This window comes from Rattus norvegicus, chromosome 16, assembly GCF_036323735.1.
Source record: "Rattus norvegicus strain BN/NHsdMcwi chromosome 16, GRCr8, whole genome shotgun sequence".
Classification (NCBI taxonomy): Eukaryota; Metazoa; Chordata; class Mammalia; order Rodentia; family Muridae; genus Rattus; species Rattus norvegicus.
In genome coordinates, this window is record NC_086034.1 from 57,794,151 (window position 1) to 57,814,964 (window position 20,814).

The 20,814-nt window shown below is 41.2% G+C and overlaps 1 protein-coding gene across 24 annotated transcripts in view; it reads right to left on the minus strand.

The window, feature by feature from the left end:
• Pcm1 (pericentriolar material 1) overlaps positions 1-14,692 on the minus strand; it is a 97,010-nt gene extending 82,318 nt beyond the window's left edge. For 11 of the 24 annotated variants that reach the window (XM_063275772.1, XM_063275770.1, XM_017600257.3 and 8 more), the window contains exon 1: positions 14,248-14,658. The gene's annotated coding sequence lies outside the window, so the exon portion shown is untranslated. Of the gene's footprint in view, positions 1-3,254; positions 3,374-7,510; positions 7,558-13,162; positions 13,298-14,045; positions 14,142-14,247 lie in introns of those variants that run through there. The other 13 variants (XM_063275766.1, XM_063275765.1, XM_006253188.5 and 10 more) reach the window with 10 other exon arrangements.
• Between the last annotated feature and the right edge of the window lie 6,122 nt (positions 14,693-20,814).

The following is a 20,814-nucleotide window of genomic DNA, read 5'->3' on the forward strand; positions in this document are numbered from 1 at the left end:
CTTCTACATGTATAATTATAAAGGTTGGACAATGCAGTATCTTTATTTATGGGGAAGTTATATAAGAGAAAAAAGATCAAAATTAGACAGGCAATAAAAGTGAGCCTGTATTTAAAAGCATTAAAAGCAAACCATTTTAAAAGGGAAAAGTGGGCCTGAGAAAGTGGCTCATCAGGCAAAGTACTTAACACACAAGCCAACAGCCTGAGTGCAAATCCCTACAGCCGAGGCAAACGCTTACAAGGAGTACAAACAGTGCTCCTAGTGCAGAGACGGAAAGCAGACAGGAGAATCCTGCCTAGAAATGTATGGACAACAGCAGTGTCCAGTAAGAAAGGCTCAGTCTCAAATAAGGTGGAAGATGAGAATCCACACCCAACCTCCCCGCGTACTCCATGTGTGCCTGGCACAAATGCAGCCATTTTCATATATACATAAACACACACATGAACACAAATGTGAACACACATACACAGAAACACACACACTTAAAAATAAGTAAATAGATGATTAGTTATTAAGCAAAAATTCTTAAATATTAAAATTTTCCTTGAATGGGTTATGTTATGCTTTCTGTAAGTAAAGCTACAAAGTAAGCCCATTTTAATATAAATTAGGAATGTATTTGGCAAGAGACTGGCCATGGTAGCTAAAACCTGAAATCCTAGTACTAGGAAGAATAAGGAAGGAAACTGGCAAATTCAATGGCGCACTTGGCTTCAGAGTGAAAAATCTATCTCAAAACAAAAACAAAACACCAAAAATAAGGCTGGTGATATAACTCAGCAGTTCAGAGTTTGCCTAGCATGTGTAAGACCTTGAATTTGATCCCAGCACTGCCTAACTAAAAATATATTTGAGAAGAAAGTGTTTTACATTCTAAATTTGTGCTAAATTTATAACTAAAACTCACAGCTTGTTCTAAAGATGTATGCATAGATCATGGACTTTAAACACTTTACATTTCTAAAATAAAAACTATATAATTTGGAGAAAATATCAATTTTTTTAAAAAATCTTTTCTCAACAACTAGTAAAGTTTTGTATATTGGAACAAACTAATAATGTATTTTAGGAGAATATGTTTTACATTGTAAACTTGTGCTAAATTTAGAACTAAGTAAAGTGCAGGGCATGAATGAATCAGGATGGTTCTGTGCACTGTATAGATACCCAGAGTTCTGGTGCAATCTGGACACTGGCACTGTCATGATTATTGGATCATCTCCTCTGTCGATGATGTGTAAAGATTGTTTTCTATTACCTCTGGTTAATAAAGTGCTGATTAGCCAACACCTAGTCAGAAGAGAGAAGGCAGAATTTCTTATCCCAGCCAGGGAGTTCCAAGGACAGAGAGAGGTAGAAGGAAAGAGAGGAAGAGAAGGACTAGGAGGATTCACCATGAGCAGGTCTCCAAGGGAGTAATGACACACATAGAGCAGAGCAAGTCAGGGCAAAACTCAAATGGCAAGTAATGGGGCACATGGCTGGGAAGTAGTCCAGGCGAGCATGACTGAGTTAGAATAGATGAGTATCTACCCAGCAATAGTACTTGCAGCTTGCTAATTAACATAAGGTCTCTGTGTCATTTATTTGGGAACAAGTGGGGCATAGAAGAGTCCTCAGAATTACAATTACACTCAGATGTTACATGGTACAGAGAACTGACTACAGCTTCTCTGATCTCTACATGAGCCACCCCTTCTCAAAACAAGAAATGTTTTAAAAGCATAGAACCATGTGTACTGGATTAGTAAGATTCACTCCTTCTGATGTTCCTACCAGCCTTGTGTTGTGTTCCTCAACTCAGCTAATTTGGTCCTGGGAGCTCCCTACTGTGTAGGAGGGGGAAAGCTAACTAAAGGCAGGACTTCAACAACAAACAAAGCACTCAGGACTCCACGACTAGAGTATGATGGTGAAAGGAGAGAGAGAGAGAGAGAGAGAGAGAGAGAGAGAGAGAGAGAGAGAGATGCCACACATGTATAAGTGACCACAGGGACCAGAAGGATAGTAGAGTCCCTGGAGTTTGATTCGCCCAGCAGTCAGTTCAGTACTGCAAGAGACTCTTAATGTCAGGGTAGTTGTGGGGTCATGCTCCATGTTGAGCATCATTTGTAACCGTGGGCTTTCCCACCCATGCAAAAGTTCCCCAAAATAATGCCTCTGAGACTTAAATTTATAAATAAATGCTTAGGCCTGTTCTCCAAGTAGCTCATGTCTTAATTATCCCATTTATTCTAGTCTAAGTCCTGACACCTGGTTGATTACCTGGTCTTGAGTTCATGCAACCATCTTCTATATCCAGACGAATGTCCCTGTGCCTGACTCAAACCCAGAATTCCTCTCTGTCAGATGTTCCACTTCTAATCTTGCCTCGGATCAATATACAGTGCATAAGAGATTATCTTTATATACAGGCAGCTCACAACCAATGTGGGTGCTGAAAACCAAACTCATGTCCTCTGGAAGAGTGACAAGGCATAACCACTCTTCTCTAGCCTTACAGTGTGACTTTTTGTGACATAACTGTGTGGGGGTCACCTATATTCCTTTAAGTAAACCCAATAAAACTGACTCATTGACTTGGATGTTTCTTTGGAGTGAACAAACTTTTGTTTGTTTTTTGAGACAGAGTTTGTGTAACCCTGGCTGTCCTAGAACTAGCTCTGTAAACCAGACAGTCCTCAAACTCATAGAGATCCACCTGCCTCTGCCTCCCGAGTGCTGGGATAAATGCTGGATCCACCATCCAGCCATGATCAGACTTTTTTTTCACCTCAACATAGAAAAAGCAACAAAACTTATTATCCAAACAAGGGCTTAATTATTAGTTTAAGAGGAGCAGTTGGATTATCCTTTAGGCATGCAACTGAAGTTAAACCATCTGAGTAGAAATGTTCAAGGAGGTAAACCCACTAAGGCAGTTCTCCACGTGGCACTGAACAGTGTGCTTCCTTGCTGTTCTGCTATGGGTTTAAGACTTGTGACTAAAAGCAAGCTATCTGCCCAAAGGGAGAGTCAGGGCAGAACTGCTAGGGACTATATTCCTCTGTCGTATAATGTAGCATGCCTTCTTAATGAATATGATCCGCCACATGAGTCAAGCACATCCCTTAAACGGCTGATGCACTGGTGCATTGCGTGAAACATATCTGGAATGGGATTGTAAGGAAGATGCAGCAGCAGGTAAGACATGCTATGATGATGAACTCTTTGCTCAAAGAAATTTGCCCATGTAAGGGAGGGACTACCTAAGAAAGACATACGGCTAGTGTCCTCCATTTTAGTCTCTGCTTTGACAGCTAAAGTGGATCAAGAAGGTGATGAGATGGGTCATTGGCTTGGTCTTTCTTATAGCTGGTGAGGCAGCCTAAGGAAAAAAAAGAATAGAAATAAGATCTGAGCTAAATACCCTTCTCGGATTTAAAAACAACCAAACCAAAACAAAACAAACCAAAACAAAACAAACAAACAAACTTGGACACATAAGAAAAATCTAGAGGCGGCAGAAAACAAGGTAATGATAAATGCAGTGTTTAATATTCATTTCACTTTGAGAGACTGGATTATGTTTGCTACAGAGATAAGAAAGAAGGAAATTCAGTGGAGGCCTCAGTTCTGGTATAGGTGTACTGGCGAGTTTTGTGTGTCAACTTGACACAAGCTGGAGTTATCACAAAGAAAGGAGCCTCCCTTGAGGAAATGCATCCATGAGATCCAGCTGTAAGGCATTCTCTCAATTACTGATCAAGGGGGAAGGACCCAGCCCACTGTGGGTGATGCATCCCTGGGCTGGTGGTCCTGGGTTCTATAAGAGAGTAAGCTGAGCAAGTCAGGGGATGCAAGCCAATAAGCGGCACTCCTCCATGGCTTCTGCGTCAGCTCCTGCCTCCAAGTTCCTGTCCTGTGTGAGTTCCAGTCCTGACTTCCTTTGGTGATGAACAGCAATGTGGAAGTGTAAGCTGAATAAACCCTTTCCTCTCCAACTTGCTTCTTGGTTGTGATGTTTGTGCAGGAATAGAAACCCTGACTAATACAGTAGGTCTTTTGTAGCTTTGCTGACCCTCACTGTGGGTCAGTACCTTTAAAAAGTAGGAGAGGCTCCAGCAGATTTGACTTAGATAGGCAGGTTCATGAAGTGTAAAAGCAATTAAGAAGGCAAGAAGGAAAAACAAAAAGGTATTATTGTTGACAAAAACAAATGTGGCAAAATTTGTCCCGGTTTCTAGGGAGAAAAGACTGAAGGACAGCCAAATGCTGTGCTAGTGAGGTTTTTGGAAGGGCTTTAGGCCTGAACACTTCACCTTACTTACTCTGTAGCTGAGGGCACAATGGAACTCGATTCCCTTTGCTCAGCAAAGGCACTTTTTGCAGACGGTGTAGCTAATAAAGTATGTTGGCTGCAGAGCTGTCCAAGTGACAGGCCTGCAAAGCCCAACACAGAGAGCAGGCTGAGGGCATAGTGTCACTCCCAACCTCCCCTTTACTCAAGGGATACGGGAATGTGACACATGCCCCAGGATTAGGAGGTGGAACAATTCTTAGAGAACTATCATAGATTGTGCTCCTAGCCACACAACTGTATCCAAAAATGCCCTTCTGAGGAAGAATTCATACAAGCACTGGATCTTTTTGTGCTGTAATGAACCTTACTAACTGTATATGTATCCCCTTAGATCCTGTATCTCCTTTGGTGCTGAGTCCCAAGACTAACTGGCACAAGCCTAGAACAAATTATGCTGATCCTTCAGATATCCTACCTAGCTCTAAGAGGACTTATTATATAATGCTAACGAGTACCTTACAGATTTAGAAAAGCAACGGAAAGTACAAACACAACTAAAGGAACAAGGATGGGAAATTATCCACATAAGGTACAGAGGCCCTGCACTCTTGGGAGTTTATGGTTGAATAAGACATAAATTATACCACTGACAAAGTGTTGAAGAAAACCCTACAATAATCTGTGCCTATGTAAACAAGAACACTGGTTAAGGATATATGTATATCTAACTGTAAAAGGTACTCCCGAAGCCACAAGATTACTCCTAAAACCAATACCTAGGGCAGGCTACTTCCCTCTGAGGTACAACACAAGCTACTGTTACTGAGACTGGACACATGTCATAATTGAATTTTAAGATCCTACAACTCTTAACACAGCACATCATGGGTCAGAATACAGAGAAATCAAGTTAGAAGTGAGCTCCCTCCTTGATGGCTATCCTTCTTAGTGCCAAACAAACAAACAAACACCATTATAGAGGCTGGGCTAGGGGTTACTGACTCCATACTATTCAGGTATGTTAACACCATATGCACTCAAATCAAGACCCACTCACTGATATTAAGAGCCATGACTTTTGTGAGGTATAAAAATCATTTTCTGGTGTGATTTAAGGCTTAACTCCAGAAGAAGGATATAAACTTGAAATTTCATGCTGTAAAACAAACAGCTGTGGCTAAGGAGGTGGCAGGCCCCAGTGAGAGCACTATGGCCAGCTATGTTCATGCTACACCTCTCAAAATTCTTCTAAACATTTATGTTTATGCCCATAAACTTTCTGCTGTCAACTTTAGCAGGGGAAGCTTCTTTTTGCTTTGGACAGCAGCTACAGAGGAGACTCAAAAGCAGTCCAAGAACTAAGAGCAAATCACTGTTGCTGTAACAAAGTAGTCCAATGCTCACCACTAAACGGGAAAAAATAATCATATATCTGTATGACTTCCCCCCATCTACCCATCCACAAGGCTCAGGGAACACTGTGGAAGAGAGGGCTAAAAGTGTACTATCCTACGGAGTACTATAGTATGGTGAGTGCTGAAGTCTGTGCTCTGGGCTGTTGCCATCTTGAAATCAGAGCATGAAACCCATACAAGACTGGGACCACTGACCGTCTCTCATGGAAAGAGAGCCTGCTGAGGTCCACATGGCCACTCCACCCTAGGAATATACAACAATTAACAATGGCTGGGAGAAAGGAGACTGTTCTTTGATGGTGTACCTGTCATACTCATGTAAGTAACCCTAATTAAATCTGTTACTGTTGAATAGAATCATTTCTCTGGTGTCCTTGCCTTCTTTTAGTAGAGTGAATTAGGTTCCTTAGAAAAACTCAGATGACAATATTTAATAACCTAATTGTTGCAGGGTATCTGATCATACTGTGAACCCCAAGATTGTGTTATTCACTGGAAAAACATGTTTTTAGTTGTGGTGTGTATCAGCTTTAGCACAAACCTTTCTTTCATCCAGAAGCCTTCTACTTGAATATTGTAAACAGGGTTAAACAAAGTCAACCATAGGTCTCAAGGCAGAGCAAGCAACCAATTGACAGGAAGTGTGAGGATTACTACAAAACAGAGAGTAAGAGGGATTCAGGAGGACAGAAAGAGACACGAAGTTAGTAGAATGGAGGAGCACTCAGTTTGAAGGTTTCTGAGATGGCATCATGAAAGAGAGGACTGCTGCTTGGAAGTGGAAGTTGGCTAAGAAGGAAAGTCAGCTTTCCTTTCTTTCTCTGCCTCTCTGACCTAGCAGGTTTTCACTTTTCACATCCCCTCCTTCCCCTCTCACCTCTCCCCACCCTGCAGCAACTGGCCCTAGTCTTCATTGGTAAAACTGAATGAGAGTTTAAAAAAAAAAAAAAAAAACGGGCTGGAGAGATGGCTCAGCGGTTAAGAGCACCCGACTGCTCTTCCAGAGGTCATGAGTTCAATTCCCAGCAACCACATGGTGGCTCACAACCATCTGTAAAGAGATTTGATGCCCCCTTCTGGTGTATCTGAAGACAGCTACAGTGTACTTATATATATAATAAATAAAATAAATCTTTAAAAAAAAACAAAACTTAATAGTATAAAATAAGGGGCTGGGGATTTAGCTCAGTGGTAGAGCGCTTGCCTAGCAAGCGCAAGGCCCTGGGTTCGGTCCCCAGCTCCGGGAAAAAAAAAAAAAAAAGAAAAAAGAAAAAAAATAGTATAAAATATGTCTAAAGGGTTCACTAATATTGACGCAAAATTAGCATAAAGCTAGAACTAGTTATGGTGACTTATGTCTGTAATCTTAACACTTGTGGAGACAGGAGGCTACAGTAGGTTAAAAGAAACAGAAAGCTGAAGCTGGAGAGACGGCTCAGTGGTTAAGAGCATACACATCTCGGAAGAGGATCTGAGTTCCATTTCCCACACCTATGTCAAATGGCACACAACCACCTATAACTCCAACTCTAGGTAATTTGACATCTTCTAGCCTTTATGGGTACTCATGTGCAACCTACACAGAGAGAGAACTGAAAATAAAACTGTAATTAGGAAATAACATATGCATATGTATCAATTCTCAATATATTAGCATTCAGTAAATTTCTCAAAGGAACTAGTATCTCCTCCTATGAAACTTTTCTAAGGGGTCCTGGGGTAAAGCTCAGTTGGTAAAGCACTTGATAAAGAACGAGGATCTGAATTCAGATTCCCAGCACTCACATAAAACAGCTGTGATATGTACCTGCAATCTCAACACTGGGAAAGCACAGACAAAGGGCTCCCTGGAGCTTGCACTGCCAAAACAACAAACAAAAACAACATACCCATGAGATCTTTCCAGTGCCCTTTCTATTTAAGACCTAAAAAATAAAATTCAATAAAAGCTGACGAGGTGGCTCTGAGTAAGTAAAAGTACTTGCCACCAAGTTTAACAATCTGACTCCTGAACCCATATGATAAAGGAAAAAACTGATTCTACAAGGTGTCCTCTGACCTCTATCTATGTGCCCAAGTACACACACATTCACATATAAATAAATGTATTTAAGGGTCTTTAAAAAACTGAGTTTCTAGAATTCAAGATACCTTTTTTCAAATTGGAAAAAACAAAACAAAACTCCAAACTCTGAAGATTTAGTGGAAGATAAGACAAATTACGATAAAATGTAGCATTCAATTGGAACATTCAACGTTTGGAAGGCAAATGCAGGAGATCACTGGAAATTTTAGGTAAGCCAGGGGTACAAGCAGACCTTATCTAAAAAAGGAAATAAGGCATTTAACCTCACAATGTACTTTGCCAACTGAACTTACTTCTTTCACTGTATAGTTACTTATGTAGTTCTCCCCCCGCCCCCCGCCGCCTCCTTTCCCCCTCCTCCTCCTCAGTAATTTTTTAAAATTTCATCATATGTGTATAGGTATGTCTGTGTACCATCTGTATGTCTAGTACCCTAAGACTATAGAGAAGGTACCCTGTGGGTGCTGGCTGGGAACTGAACAACTACAAAATACTCTCAGCTGCTGAGGAATCTCTCCACGAGGTCCCCAATGATGATTTCAATATGCTTGGCCCAGGAAGTATTAGAAGGTGTGGCCTTGTTGGAGTAGGTGTGGCCTTATTGGAGGAAGAGTATCATTCTGGGCGTGGGCTCTAAGACCCTCACCTTAGCTCTCTTGAGGCCAGTCCTCTAGTCTTCAGAACAAGAGGTGGAATTCTCAGCTCCTCCTGCACCGTGCCTGCCTGGATGCTGCCATGTTCCCACTTTGAAGATAATGGACTGAACCTTTGAACCTGTAAGCCAGCCCATTAAATGTGTCCTTTATAAGACTTGCCTTGGTCATGGTGTCTGTTCACAGCAGTAAACCCTAAGACACTTCCCCATTCTTTTTTTTTTAAAACAGGGTCTTATACTTTAGCACAGTGGTTTTCAACCTTTCTAATGCTGTGACCCTGTAATACAGTTCCTCAAATGTTGCTACTTCATAGTTGTAATTTTGCAAAAATCTGATATACAGGCTATCTGATAGGTAACCTCTGTGCCCACAGGATGAAAACCGCTGCTATAGCACACATTGACCTAGATCACACTGTAGTTCAGGCTAGCCTTAAATTCACAGTAATTCTCCTCCCCATGTCCACCAAGTGCTAGGTGTGTGCCACCAGATCAAGAATTTTTTTTAATTATACAGGGTACAATGTGATTCTGATACATGTATATACTATATAATACTGAAGTTAGAGTAAACATTTCTATCTACTCAAAAATTACATTTTTAAAAGATATATTTTTATTATTTTTAATTGTGTGTGCATGCACAAGAATGCAGATACCCTTAGAGCTGGACTCTAAAGGTAGTTGTAAACCTGACATGCTGTGAAACCTAACTCTGGTCCTCTGGACTGGCACTTTATGTTCTTAAAATCACTGAGTTATCTGTCCAAGCCATATCATTTCTTTATGGTATAAATTTGTTTTAGTTATACAGAATATTTTAACACTAGCAAAATTTGTTCAGTATATCTTTACTTCATAAAAGAGAAAGAATGAGCCCATAAGCCAATCCACCAATATATAAATGTGTTTGCTAAGACCCTTTCCTTCCAACAGTTATATACACTAAATTTATCACTCTTATAAGCATACACATTTCTAAGCAAAAGTCAGTTCGTTTCACCCTGCTATTGCTATTATCCTCAAATCTCCATCTTCAACGCCACTCCAATCCATACCTGTAGTTAACACCTCCTCCTATCAAACACTTGCAACAGAGTACTATAGACAACTACCTATGCATCCCCACCTGCTCCTAACTCTCCTCTTCTGTGTCAACGGAACCACAAGTCCTTCTCAAAGCACCAATTCCTATTGAATCACTTCCAAAAGAAGTGATTTTTTCTGTTCTTCTGGCTAGCTGAGAAAAGATGCTATTTGCAGACTACTGTTATCAACTAATCCTCAGCTTTTCCTCTTTTAAAAAGTACACATCAAAGATACTACCCACCTTGTGCATCATTTTGTTCAATCCTACCCTTGATAACTCTTAGTTTTTGCCCCCCCCATTCCCTACTTTAATGAACTGTGGATGTATATGGTTTTTCTAAGAGTCTACTCTCAATTCCAACCTCTATTTTATCTTCCTCCTTCCAATACCTTTTTCACACTGAGCAGGTAATTGGTTCAAGGTCAGGAACTTAAACCTCCTCTCTGATCCTGCTTCTTGCATTCTACTGTATCACTGTCTAATTATGCTGAATCTGTTCTTGACCTTCTGAATATGTTCCCTCCATTATTTTTCTTTATCTTCTCTTTTAATCTTTTACATTCTTAGCTCCAACCAAGTAATATATTACAAAAAATGTCTTGCTAACATCCTTGACTTTCCTATTTGCTCCTTCTGTTAACTCTAGAAAACCATCTACCTGCTTTCTTTGCTTCTATTCATTCTTTCAAACTGAGACTGCCTTTGCTTTGACTTTTGACATAACTTTGAGTCATATATATTATACAACATAAACGTATTGTCTTGGGGTAATACATCTTTTCTATTTTGTTCAATGGTTTATCCCCAAACATTTGTCAATACATAGTACATTAAAAGCACTCACATTTATAAAATGAATGTATTGCTATGCATTGCCTGTTAGCCTCATATCAGATTCCCTAATGTGACTGTTGAGGATGTTTGATCACACCCACAGATTGTGTTGTTTACTAGAAAAACCTGTTTCTACTTGTGGTGCGGCTCAGCCCTTAGCACACACCTTTAATCGCAAACAATGAAGGAAAAGTTAGTTGTAGAAGGAAGCACCGATGCTTGAAAATGATATTTAATTGACTTGCAGACAAAGTGACAAATCAGAGAAAGATTTGACAGATTACGATATGTCCAACTCTCACGGAGAGAGTAAAGAAAGGCTACTTAACAGAAAGCAGTACTGAAAGAGAAAGGAAGGAGGCAGTTTTACTAGGAGAATTTAACTGACACAAGTTAAAGAGAGAACAAGCCAGAGAATGAGGAGGAGCCAGAAGATTAGAACAGATTGCTAGAGTTAGTTTGAGGCCAAGCAGAGCCTTGAAGATGACGATTACTTCAGAAGAATAAATGTCACTGTTCCTTTCTGGTTTTTCCACCACAGCTGATATTTACTCCTTTACAATGGGACAATTTTCACCAAGAAAAACCCAACTCTACCCATGTGAATTAAGTCAGTTACTCTATATTTTCGTTCCTCTTATCCATCTTCCCTAATTTTTTTTCTCTTAGTAAAATTATAAGTATAATTCTTTTTATCTCACAAAATGTCAACCACAATGCAATCACTTAGCATTAAACACATTGACTTCTTCTAAGTTCCATTTTTTCCTATTTTGTTTTAACAAAAACACTGAGAACTGCAATTGAGATATAATTCAACTACCAGTCTATAGTTCTGCACAACACTCTCACTTCTGGTCCTCAAAAGGGAGTTTAAATATCTGTTTGCATTCACAGAAAGCAAGAATAAACTAAACAATTTTTAAAATAGGATTTCTAGCAGATCATGGTGGCACATACCTAGAATCCTAGTGCTTGGGAGATGGGCACAAATAAATCAAGGTCTTCCTCAACTACTCACTGAATTAGAGGCCAGCCAGGGGTATATGAGACCCTGTTTCAAACACAAGAGAGACTGGGCTAGCCCAGGTTTCATTCCCAGCACCTACACTTTGATCACAATCCTCTTTAACTCCAGTCCCAGGGAATCTGACACCCTCACCTGAGTTCTGCTGGAACCAGACAAAGAGACAGTGCATATACATACATGCAGATAAAACACTCACACAATCTGTGTGTGTGTGTGAGTGTGTGTGAAAGAGAGGGTGTGTGAGAGTGTGTGTGTGTTTGTGTGTGTGTGTGTGAGAGAGAGAGAGAGAGAGAGAGTGTGTGTGTGTGTGTGTGTTTCAAGATTGGATCTGGCTATATAGGACAGGCTAGCCACAAACTCCTGATCCTCCTTTCTCAGCTACCTAACTTCAAGGACTACAGGTACATGTCACTTACTGGGCATGGGAAAAGAAAATTTAGACTCCTTCTGAAGATAGATGCATGCATGGATGCATACACATATACGCACATCCATATACACTAAAGATCAGTTACTTCTAAAATATTTTAAACACAAACTCTTCTATTCTCATCCTTTAACCATTTTATTTCTTCATTTTTATACAGCATTCATGCATCCCAGGCTGCACCAACTTGGTCAGCCAAGAATAACCTTGAACCTCCTGCCTCTACTATCCCTCATGAGGGGATTTTTATAAGCCACCATTCCTACTTATTTGGTGTTCGAGGGCAAATCCAAGGCTATAGTACATGCTGGATAAGTACTCCATCAATAAGCTAATCCCCAGCCTAGTCATTTACCTTCGACACTGTCCATTATGATTGCTTTTAACTTTAACTGAACTTACGTCCCAACACTAACTTCTTAGTGGCAAAGCACTACCCCTACTAACGTTCAAAGTAACCTCAGATAACAAAATTAATGCCTGTTGGTTGTTGGTATAACAAATTTAAGAAAGCAGAAAAGATCATAAAAGATAAGGCCAGATAAAAAAGGTGAAAGGCCATAACTTGAGAGGAAATGGATTTGGGAAGAGAGGCTACCCAAAGTTCTCATATGACAATTCAAACTCAGACGAGTTTAAAAAAATTGTAAAGACAAAGGAATCCCAGAAAGTACTGTATACATCATCTTGTATACATCATCTTATTTAGCTAGTAGGAATGGCACAGCTCTTTTCTAAAAAGGGATGAAGATACACCAAAATGGCAGGTCAAAAGGCAGCACACACCCAAAGTGTTTGCTTACTAAATAGACCCTTCAATCCTGCACCAGGTTTTAGACAGCATACCCCAGTATAAAGTGTTCCCAACTTTAATACATATGAAACATGTCAACCTGTTTAGAAACAAATTTTCCCCATTTCAGAAATACCTTTCTGTTCCACAATTCAAAGCAATTGTCTGCTTATTAAAAACAAAAACAGTAAATCTTACACTCTATACTTTGAAAACAAACACTAAATTTATGGCCTAATGTTTCGGAAAATTAAAAATATGTAATTTATAAACAATTTTAAACTCAATTTACATCAACAAAGACGTTTAGATACCCCAAGTCTCTAAGATCCTTCTAAACAATTTGGGTATAACACCCACTTTGGAATATAACAAAAATAGCCCCCAACTGCCATTTAAAGACCCTTGAAGAAAATTAACTTTCCTGATTAAGTCATTAAATCTGTTACTCAAACTACTCAAGAACTTGCTACCCTATATTTAAAAAAAAAAAAAAAGGTCTTATGCATGAGAATTTTTTTTTCACTACATTTACGAGGTGTACCTTCAACTGCGAAATTCAGTATTAACGACGACAGCCAGTGGCCCTGACCGGGAAGGTGATAGGGAAAAGGCAGAAGCAGGTGCACAAGCTCTCTAGCACCGGCTCTAGTAACCAGAGAACACAGAAGGCGGGGCCTGGAAAGCGGTTATGGGGCGGGGGTGGTAGGGGCACCCAGAAAGCCCGCTTCTTCTAAGCGCCAAAACACGATCTGTTACCCGTTACACAAAACAAATCCTAAAACCGCCATGAAAGGAAGAAAAAAAAATGTTTTGTGTTTTGTTTTGGTTTTGGATAAGGCGCTGCGGCAGGAGCGGGCCGCGCGAGGAAAAGTTGGTTCAAGCAGGCGCCCCACGGGGGCCTAATACCTAATCCTTAACAGCAGTTTCTGCAAAGCAAGCCATGCTGCCAGAATCCCACTGGACCTCTCGTTTGTCCCCCGACCACCAACCCCGATTCTAAATGGAAAGAAACTAGATCTTCACCAAGGGGTGGAGAGGGGGCAGTGGGAGGAGCGAGGAGGATTAATAACATTTTCTTAGCGAGAACCTACTAGCTGGGGTCAGGAACGCCTACTGGGGCCTTTCTGCTCCAAGAATAAAAGCGACTAGAGGAAATCCCCCGGCCGCAGAGGCTCTGCACCCAGGAGCATTCGGGCTGCCGGGGCCCTCCGGGGATGGAATTTGGCGGGTGGGTTGGAAGGGAGGGCTGTAGCTGGGCCTCAGGCCGCCAAGGCCTGCTTCTTTCAGGACTCATCACCCAAACTAAGCCGGCTTGCCCTCCACCCCGAAGGGGACTATCTCGGGCACCGCGTGAACGGTCCTCAAATCTACCAGAGCGGAGGCCGCAAGATCGTGGAGGCGCCAGCGTATGCCCTGACGCTCACCAGAGATGTGGTGTCAGTCAGTGTCGAGAGGACTCGCTGTCAGCCTGAGGGTGGGGGTTGGGGGGGGAAGATCGCGCAGCCAAGGGACCTCAAAGTTAACCGGGCAGGCGTGGCCCAGGCCCGGTTCAAGCACTGCGCCCGCCTTGCACCACCCAGCTCTCCAGCCCGCGGTTGCCAAGGGCCGCAGCCCCGCAGGCATTACCTGTAAACGAAGCCGCCCCTCCTGCCAAGGGCGGAGTGGCAGTCGGCCCTTCCAGGAGCCGCCACCAGCAGCGGTTCTTCCTCGAAGACCGCGGAAGGGAGGCCCAGGAGTTCCCCTTACTGCCCAAAGCCCAATGGCCGCCTTGTCTACATTAGCTAACTAGGCGCCAACCGCCGCAGCCACCGCCATCTTAGGACCTCATTGTGGTGGGAGAAGAGGGGGGCGGGGAAACTGCAGAGAAGGTTGGGGGGGCGCAACGCTCCGCGAGACGAGCGCCGTCTCCTCGGCAACGGCCGCGCGGGGGCGAGAACTCTCCCGGGCTACAGCCGCAGTGCGAACTCAAGGCGTGCAGGACTGAAGTCACGTGATGCTCAGCTCTGGCGTCTGTGGAGTCACGGGCCTCTCCAGTCAGGAACGGATTTAGTCAAACGAACAACCTGAGAACTACACAACCCAGAATGCCCACTTAACCGGGTAGCAAAATACAGAACTACAAATCCCAGTATGCTGTGCGCCCTCCAGATTGGTCCGCTGTGTTAAGGCTTGAGGCCTGTCTGAATTATTAAGTGCTTTAGCTCACTGCTAGTATCTGGGCGCTTTCTAATTTTTCCGTGGAGGCATGAGCTTCCAGATGGAGACGGAAGGCCTGGAAACCCTCGGATCTCTCTTGTAGTGCATTCCTACCCGCATTTCTGTCACGAAGGATACTGGCGGGGCTTTACAACCTAACCTCTAATTTTAACAAGATTAAACCAGTTTGTCTTGTGTGGTTAGTCGGTGGAAGAATCATTAGTGATTGTTAATGATCATTGCCCCCTGGAACGTTGTTCCGCTGCTTTGTTAGTAGAAACAAGTGGTTGTAAACAGAGTTTAATCCCGTGAAGTTTTCTCTGAACCCACAGTCTTTGAAATCCTGTTTATATTCTTGTTAACACTTGTATTAACAAATGTTAGTAAATGGTTAAATAGTGGCTTTAAAACAGCACGAAACAAACATTTTTTTTTAAAGTTGCAAGGTTTTCAATATGTCAGTCTCCAAAGTTAGACTACCTGTCCATTTCAGTTTCATGCCTGCACATTCTGTTTTTAGACAGTTTGTAAATATGGAATGGGGTTTTTAATGTAAGAGTGTAATTGGGAAAGTATAGGCGTCTGTGTTTCCACGATAAATTTTTCCCACAAATACCAACAAATTGTTTACAAAACAAAATTAGTACAGCTCTCTCAGAGTGCTTAGGTTCACATAAACAAAACATTTTCAGCCCATTGCAATTTACTACTGTGTCCATATCCTTCTGTATTCGTTTTATTTCATTTCTGAGGCAATATCTCATATCTTAGGCTAGCCTCAACTCTCTCTGACTCAGATCCTTCTGCCTCTGGAATGCTGGGGTGTATGTGGCTGGAAATCAAACCCAGGGTTTCATGCATGCTAGGCAAACGTTCTGTCAACTGAGCTACATATCCAGTCCGATATTGGATATTGAACCTAGGGCATTTTGACATGCTATGCTCTACCATTGACATATATCTTTAGGCCTCTTCTTATTTTTCATTTGGATCTGGGTCTCAGCAAGTTGCCTACACAGAACTAATTCTCTCTCTCTCTCTCTCTCTCTCTCTCTCTCTCTCTCTCTCTCTCTCTCTCTCTCTCTCCCTCTCTCTCTTTCTCTCTCAAGAGAATATGATTCTCCCATTTTGGGAGAAGTGGAGAGTGGATCTTGGAGGATCTATGGGAAGGAGTTGTGATATGTGTGAATATGGTCAAAATACATGGCATGATTAATTTAAAAATACTGTTGTTTTTTTTTAACTTTCCTCAAACTAAAATACCAGCAACACTGATCTTTGTAGGGAAATATGGTGGGTTTGCAGGGAGCCTGAAAATCTGTAAAATTGTCCTGACTTCCCAAAATTTAGCTTGTATATATAAAGACATACAATACTTTAAGGAAATGAATCAGTTTAGTATTAATAATACCTGATTATTCCAAAATAAATGATATAGGCAGAAAGTGCTGTAGTAATTGGGACAGGGGGTAGGGCTATGTTATCTCAAATATAATAGTAGCTGTAGGATTTCTATGGAGGATGAAATATGGAGCAGCCATCTGTAAATAACGTGGGAAAGCAAGAGGTTAGGTATTCAGATACACTTAGGAACTGACTTTCAACATTTGACATTTAGGAGAAATAGTGAACACATTTGTTGAAATATTTAGGAGTATAAATGGCAGGCTGATTGGAAAGAAATGGGTTATGCCAAGAATACATTCAGAATTAGCAATGGCCAGCACAGAAACCAAACTGGTTGGTAAACAATTCAGTTTACTTGGGTTTCCATCCACTGATTACACATGAAGTAGAGATTCGTGGGGGTGAGGCATAGGGGAGATTGGACAAGGTAAGACTCAGCAACAGGTTGGGTCCAAAGTATAGAAAGTCTTAACAACCAGACTGAAGAGATCAGACTTTGTTCTCCAGGGAATGTGTGAAGTAGAAACTTAAAGGTTCTTCAGAAAGTCGCTTGGATAGTGTTTTGCTAGGGCAAACACATGAAGGAAAGGTCCTTTCTTTTCTACTACCTTTGATGGGCTACAAGGAAGGTTAAAGCATTTAAGAACCATCATTAAAAATAGGATTAAAATTAAAGTTACACAAATTAAAGAGACTTTGGAGGAAGTATTGGTTGTTTTTGCAGTTCTGGAGAGAGAACTAGGGCCTTGTACGTCCTAGGCATGTGCAATTCTACAACTGTGCCCCCAGCTCTTGTTTTTCTTTCCTTTTCTTCTTCCTTCTTCTTCATCAGGCTGGCCTCAAACATATGATTGTCCTGTTCCTACCCTTTGTGTGTCGGGATTATAGGCATTGTCTTCTGGACTGAACATGAAGTAGTTGAGAGTTTAACATGGTGGCCATGTTTAGCACAAACTAGGCAGAGAAGAAAAGGGAGTAAAGACAAGAAAAGGTGGTGTCTGGTTTGGTGTTAGGGAGTAACTAAATGTACACAATTCAGTTTACTCAAGTTTCCATTAATTAAAGTTAGTCATCATAATGGGTGAAACACTACTCGTTTGGCTCCTGTCAGCAAGCATAACAGTATCATTAATAGTGTTGGGGATAGATGTTTGCCCACGGGATGGGTCTCAGGTTGGGCCATTCCCTCAGTCTCTGTTCCATCTCCTGTTCCTGCATTTCTTGTAGACAGAATAAATATCTGTTGAAAGTTTTGTGGATGTGTTAGAGTCTCTATGGCTCCGCTGGGGTTCCTGCCTGGCTACAGGAAGTGGCCTATTCAGGTTTCAGATCCTCAATGTTGTGAGTCACATCTAAGGTCGCCTCCATTAATTCTTGGGCCATTCCTTATCCCAGGTCTCTGTCTCTTCCTGGAAAGGACCCCTACCTTCTTAACCCTGTCAGTTGCAGATTTCCACTCATTCTCATGGCCATCTCTTCTCTCCATCCCCAACCTGATTCTGACCCCCCATCCTCTCTCCCTCCAAGTGACCTCCCTTGATCTGTCTCTGTGACTTGCATGGCTGTCCTCTGAAAGGGTCCACCAAGCAGTGACTCAAATAGATGCAAACATCCACAGCCAAACAGTGGATGGAACTTGGGGACTCATGGAAGAACAGGAGGAAGGATTGCAGGCCCTGAAGGAGATGGGAACTCCACAGGAAGAGCAACAGAGTCAACTAACCTGGACTCTTGGGGCTCTCAGAGACTGAACTACAACCATAGAACATACACAGGCTAGAACTAAAGCTCTCCACACATATGTAGCATATGTACAACTTGGTCTTCATGTGAGTCCTGAATAACTGGAGCAGGGGCTATCCCAGAAGCTGTTGCCTGTGCATGGGATATGTTCTTCTAGCTCGGCTGCCTTGTCTGGCCTCAGTGGGAGAGGAAGCCCTTGGCCTCCCAGAGACTTGAAGTACCAGGGAAGGGGGCTTCTGCCTGCTCAGAGGAGAAGGGAAGATGGGGGAAGGATTGTGGAAGGGGGTGACCAGAAGGGGTCAGTGAGTGAGGTTTACAGTGACTGAGTAAAGAAAATAAAAGTAAATTAAAAAAAAAATACTACTCGTTTCTGTTTCTTGTAGGACACTGGTTGTGTGGTACTTACAATAAAACATTTTGTGTTTATATTGTTTTATTTTTAAATATATTTTGCACATCTACTGATAACAGACTATGTCTGTAGCTGAAATTTTGCCCTTTATACTTCTGTACATATTCTCCATTCCTTGTAGATTTAATTTATTTTGGTGCTCCTTAATTTATTTTTGTTTTTGTCTGAAAACAAACAATTTTCTGCAATAGCTAGATCCACCTGCAGATGGTGACAGAACGTAAGGGGAAGGTCTTCACTATCCAATAGCCCGTTATAACTGAAGCTTATTGTCATTATTTCTTGAGTTTTTTTTTTGGTACAACACAAAAAATACAATATATGTGGTAAGCTAAAAGAATAAAATCACTTAAGGATTCACTAACTAACCCTAAATAATTGATTTATTGTGTTCATGAACTCCCCATTCCTTTGTACAAAATCGCTTCTCTTTTAACATAAATACTACCCTGAGTTGGTTATTATCATTTTCACTGTTCATATATAGTCATGTATATTCATGAAAAAATATTATTTTATTTTTTATTTTCAAATTTGATAAAAAAATAGTATCATCATGAATGTATTCTTTTTTGGCTTGCTCTTTGTTCATTAGCAATTATCTTTCTGACATTAATTCATGTTGATATATGTACGTGCAAAGCCTAAATATAATGTAAAAGTAATTTTGAGGCTATAACTCATTTTAAATTAGCTTAGTGGATAATTTGATGAAAGAAGATATTGATCACGGCCATGTACGATGCTCTCTGAAGAACTCTGACCTAGTTTTTCTCCTTTTGTTCTTTTTATGCACTGTTACAGCTCTGATTTAATCTAGCTCCAAGTTTCTTAGTTATGGCACCATTGACTTAATGTTTCTTGATGCTTGTTTTTTATTTGTTTGTTTTTAACTATGTGTATACATACAAATCAGAGGGCAACTTTGGGGTGTTTGTTTTCTTCTTCTAACGTGTGGCTTCTGTGGAAAGAATTCAGGTTTTCAGGCTAAGAAACAGGGCATTTACAGACTGAGCTGTCTTGCTGGCCTTAGTGGTGAGTGTGTGAGAGAGAGAGAGAGAGAGAGAGAGAGAGAGAGAGAGAGAGAGAGTGTGTGTGTGTGTGTGTGTGTGTGCAATTAATTTTTTTATTGTCCTGTTGAGTCTATGAGTTTTATTGCCTCAGCCTACTAACCTAGGCCTAATTCTGGAAGCTTCTAGGCTTCTTACAATCTAATCTAGGCCTAAAATTGTTTTCAGCCTCTGAGGCTTACTGCTGAATAAATTTACTGTCTCTACCTCTTTCAGAACTTTGGCTGGCTGGTCAACTCAGCTGTTCTTGCTCAAAACTCCTCTCCACACTGACTGATTCAAACTGGCTTCTTCTGAATTGCTCTGCTTGGCCTCAAACTAACTCTGGCAATTTGTTCTAATCTGTAGGCTGCTTCTGAGTCTCTGGCTCGTTCTGGTTTCATCTACATCTAGCTTGTTCTTTCTCTGCAACATGTCTCTGTAAAACTCTCCTGGTGAAACTGACTCCTTTTTCTCCCTGCGCTGTCCCTCAAGCAGCTTCCCGTTCCACTCTCTCCTTGTGAGCGTTGGGCATGTCTTTTTCTGTCAGATCTTTCTCTGACTCATCACTTTGCCACTCAATTAGATGTCATTCTCAAACGTCGGTACTCCCTCTACAAATTAGCTTTACCTACATTGTTTGGGATGAAAGGTGTGTGCTAAGGGCATGTCTGTATTTCAGCCAGAGAAATTAAAGGTATGTGCTAAGGGCTGAGCTACCCAAATAGAAAGTTTTTTCCCCCCAGTAAATAGCACAACCTCAGGGTTCACAACGCACCATTTGTCTCTGTGTGTTGTATTTTGTTTAGGGGTAGGGACAAGTGTTCTTTATATTGCAGAATATTCACCAACCCTCCTTGGTATCTACTCACAAGATCCCTGGAACAGCTATATTCCCAGGGATGGGAACCAAAGGTTCTTCTGACTTTGATTACCAAGTATCCTCCAGAGCAGAGAAAGAGAGAAGAAAGTGACTCCTAGCTGAGAAGCACTGGCTAGTCTCTGCTCAGAGAAAATCATATTAATTATGATTTTGTGTATCTCTTCGTGAAAAAAAAACTGTGTCAACATATATAACTGAATCAGTTATATGATTATATCTGCTAATTCGATCAGTGCACATGTATAATTAATGTTTCAAAACCTCTGATACCCTTCTCTGGTTCCCTTCTATCATATTACTATGGTATCTCCCATTACTGCCCGGTTAGGATTCTTCATCACCAAACCCAAAAATATCTAATTGCTGTTCTCAAAATGCAATATTAATGTTTATATTTGGGTTACTTGCCCACATATTCATAACCAACTTGCATCCATTTCTCCTAAAAAAATCACTCCTTTTATAAATATAATTCTTGTGATTCTAATAATTCCAGCCAGGCT